This window comes from Otolemur garnettii, unplaced genomic scaffold (assembly GCF_000181295.1).
Source record: "Otolemur garnettii isolate 467f Iridium unplaced genomic scaffold, OtoGar3 scaffold00056, whole genome shotgun sequence".
Classification (NCBI taxonomy): Eukaryota; Metazoa; Chordata; class Mammalia; order Primates; family Galagidae; genus Otolemur; species Otolemur garnettii.
The window spans coordinates 10,184,377-10,188,862 of record NW_003852451.1 but is presented as its reverse complement, the minus strand read 5'-3'; the positions used below and the strand labels follow the sequence as shown (position 1 = coordinate 10,188,862).

At 37.7% G+C, this 4,486-nt stretch overlaps 1 pseudogene; it reads left to right on the top strand.

Annotated features, from left to right (window-relative positions):
- Positions 1 to 2,798: 2,798 nt before the first annotated feature.
- Positions 2,799 to 3,463, top strand: LOC100943773 (annotated as a pseudogene).
- The last annotated feature ends 1,023 nt before the right edge of the window (positions 3,464 to 4,486 follow it).

The following is a 4,486-nucleotide window of genomic DNA, read 5'->3' as shown; positions in this document are numbered from 1 at the left end:
CCACTCAAATAAATAAACAAAACAATTCATTTGTGAATACTCTATACCACTAATAATATCACAACTTTAAAAATCTAAGCCTATTTAACTATGTGCTGTTCTGACCATATCTATAGCGCCATTTTTTTCTAAGAACCATATTAGAAGGATATTTATAAACATTCAGAATAGGACAAACAAGATGATGAAATATTTTGAAACCATTTCATGAGAAACAGCTGGAGAAAGTGTGGATGGTTAGCAAACACTAATTTTCATATATTTAACAGGCTGTTATGAGAAAGTATGTAATAATAGTCATTATTTAAATGGAGATGATAATAATGCCATGTAATGTGAAAAATTCTTTTTGGAATTAAGTGAGCATATTCATATATGCATATCATTATTTCTGCTATTATTAATATACAGTTGACCTTGGAACAATACAGATTTGAACTGCTCAGATTCGTTTATGTGTGATTTCTTTTTCAACCAACCTATGATTGAAAATAGAGTATTACTGGGATGTAAAACTCACAAATATGGAGGACCAAATTTTTGTGCATGTGGTTCTATAGGGCACCATGAGACTTGGGTATGCACAGATTTGGGCATGTGCAAGAGTGGAGGTGGGAAAGTTCTGGAACTAATTCCCCACATATACCAAGGTTTGATTGTATTTTGATTTTTCTAGAGGGCATCATCAGTTACAACAAATCAAGTTTAAGCCCAACATAAAGATGAATATTCTCTAATATTAATGACAAATGTCTAAATATAGGATATTCTGCCTGGTTAGGTAGTGAGGTTACTTCTGTTGAGAGAAGCCAAGCAGAGGCCAGATTGTTGTCAGGATAATTTAGAGGATGAGCCTAAGATAGCTATGCTTTAATGCTTTGTTGAGGGTCATTAGAAATGGGCAGAAAAGCAACTTTCTTGTACCATTATGATAGCCATTAGGCCTATTTGCTGGATATGTTGGGTTTTTCTTTGGGGGGCATGGTAGAATTGCACTGCTTATCCATTTGTGATTGTGTAGCCTGATTGACTAGTTCTGTATAATGAGTGAGAACATTGGATCATTTAATTAGTCATATAGGCATTTTTACAGAGTTGTCTTTTCCTTCTGGCACAGCGGCAAGCAATGTTACAAGATGATGGCTGTTCTGACAGCTTGGGAAATAAATGATTATAATATGAGCACCCTGCAGAACAATGGGAGATATGTCATCCGTGTAAGAAATAAACTTCTTATTTTCAGTCACTAAGATATGAGGGTTGTTTGTAATTGCAGTATAATCTAAACAACCTTGATCAATATAACCATATTAAAATCCAGATGTTTTCAGTGACTTGTGCAAGTTATGGCTCACCGTATAGAAGATGAGTTAGCATCTTAAGAGGAATTGAAGTAATTAACATTTTTATACACTCACTACAGATAACATTTTTCACTCTAATTTTTGAATCTCTGTTTCTCCACCTTCTGCTACCCATAGCTTCTACTTCAGGTGAAAGAAGGAAATGCAAGGAAGCTTGAGTTGTTCCACACGTCTTCCCAACAATTTGTGAGAGGTCAGAAACTATCCATTCCTGTATCTACACACACACACACACACACACACACACTTTAATCACCTTAATACTCTCATCTTTCCTAATTATCTGGGCCATATGACTCCACCTCTGGAGTCATGCCTGATAATTCCACTTTGCCACTCTTTCTTCTCTTTCTATAGAGCACAAAGGCCCATCTCTGGGCACATAGTCTGTCATGGTATATTATTTTCTTGACTTGAGAAGAAAAATAGAGTATAATTGAGAGAAAAATAAAAGATAATAGTGGGCTAAAACTAGTTTAGAGTGAAATGAGTGATGAAAGCCTGACAGGAAATTTTGTGAGAAAAAGTGAAATCAACCAAGGGAAAGGTTTATGGAAATTCCAGCACACTTGGCTAGAGGGAAGTATTTGGACAATTGTGATGCTATGTGCATGGACCCTTTGTACTGATGTTTTTTGCGTGTAAGCAAAGAAATTGAGATGATGAATATAGGCCACCAAATTACATTAAAGACACTATTATCATAGCAATGTTATTTTTAATAACACATCAGATAGCATTTACTTTATATTAGATTGGAAATAAAATTCCTTTTATATTTATATTGTGTTTATATTTATAACTGCCCTCAGGGAGGACAATTGGAGGAGTAAAGCCATTAAACATACTAAAACAAAGAGTTAAGATTACTAAGAATAGTTTGACTTGTTAAAGTCAAACCAAAGTAGAGGGAAATTCGCACTAATTCTATCAAATGCTATTACTATCTATTTCCTACCCTATTGTTTCCTTAAAATCTCATCTTGCCAGATAACAATTGTCCCAGATAGAACATTTCTCATGTCTGCCTGGAAGCTCTTTGGCGGTATTCCATCTACTGCCAACTCTGCCATTAAATTGCTTTATTACTATTGAACTCTCACTTTTCTTTGCTGTGTCTTGATTTTGTGATCTGTAAAATAAAGGTAGAGCAATGAGGTCATATTCTTAAATTTTTATCAAAAATGTATTTCAATCACATTTTTTTTCTAGAGTGGAATTACTTTTTTAAGGAAGTAAAGACTTTCCAGGAGGGGAAAAGTTTTTAAGGAAGCAGTGATGAATTTATAAAATAAAAGCACTGAGGAGTGGCTGCAACATTGAGTGGAGGAGGCAGAAACCAGAGTGGGAGCAGGAGCAGTGTAGGCATCATGGCTGGAATCACCACCATCTTGGCAGAGAAGTGTGAGATGCATGTTCTTCAATAACAGGGTCATGATGCAGAAAAGAGAGCCTAGCACCTTCAGTAGGAAGTCAAAGGAGAAAGGCAGGCCCAAGAATAGGCTAAGGTGGCTTCCTTCAACCATATGATCCAGGTGGTTGAAGAGGAGCTGGATCGAGCTTAGGAGCTCTTGGCCACTGCCTGGGAAAAGCTGGAGGAAGAGGAAAAAAGCTGCTAATAAGAGTGAGTAAGGTTTAAAGGTTATTAAAAACCAGGTCTTCAAAGATGAAAAGATGGAACTCCAGGAAATCCAACTCAAAGAAGCTAAGCATTTTTCAGAAGATGTAGATAGGAAGTATGGGGAGGTGGTTTGTAAGTTCATGATTATTAAGGGAGATTTGTAATACACAGAGGAATGAGCTGAGCTGGCAGAGAGCCCCGTTGCTGAGAAGTGGTTGAGCAGATCAGACTGATGGACTAGAACCTGAAGTGTCTGAGTGTTGCTGAAGAACAGTATTCTCAAAAAGAAGATGAGTATAAGGAAGAGATAAAGATTCTTACTGAGAAACTCAAGGAGGTGGAGAACCATGTTGAGTTTGCTGAGAGATCATTGGTAGCCAAACTGGAAAATACAATTGATGATTTGGAAGGTAAACTGAAATGTACAAGAAAGGAGAGCCTCTGTTCACAAAGGATGCAGGACCAAACTCTGACCTGAATACAGTGTAGAGAACCCCAGTCCCATCCTGTTCCCACTTTTCCCTCTGATCCTGACTCTGCCAGAGGCCAACCTGCTTAAGCTGACCTTTAAACTCAGGGCTCTTCTTTAACTGGAAAACTGCTTATTCCTTTCACCGCCCCCCCTCCATGTCTTTTTCACCAACTGCTCTGACTCTTTTCAGAGATTCCAGCTGGGCTAGAGGCTGAGTGCCTTTGGGAAAAACAATTAAGGGAATGTGAACATGATACAAAATTTCTTTAAAAGCATGTTGTGATGCACTTTGTAACTACTTTTTTGTTGTACCAACCATTTGTAGAACATTCCAAATACTTCCACAGCTCTGAAGCAGCAATCTAATCCCTTTCTCATTTTTGGTAGGTGATTTTCCAGCTTAATGCACATTTCCCTCTCTTTAGAGGAGGGAAAATGATATGGGCCTGCCTTACTGAGAACAAAAGAGAACTCAGCAAAAACTCCACTATGGGAAACCTCATTGCTCTGTACAAAGTACCAGCCAAACCAGAAAGGTGATTGTAGGAGGAGTTAGGCAAAACAAACAGACAAACTAACAAAGAAACAGCTTCAGCTTTAATATACTTTATTTTTTTTCCATTAGAATGATCAAATTAAGATGTTGAGACCTCTGAGACCAAGTGTTTGTCCTATCTCTACCCCCTTCCCAACCAACTCACCAAATAGATCATGTGCCCGCCCCTTATGTTGGATAGTCCACGTGACTGCTCTTCTGCCTCTTTGAAAGAAAGAAAATTATGTTTTTGACACTGGTTTAGCCATAAGAAACTCATCTCATTACTTTTTGCTGGGTCCGAAGATGCTATCGCTAAAAATGCCGTCTTCTTATACTTTGCATCAGTTTGTGCTGGAGAAATTTTGAATAACTTCCGTACAAGAATTGGACAATTTATATTATTTCAAAATGTGGCTTCTTTGGATTTAGGGCACCCTACCCTCCCTATCTAGCTGTGCTAGCCCTCTATGTTCTGTGGGCTGGCAGTGTAC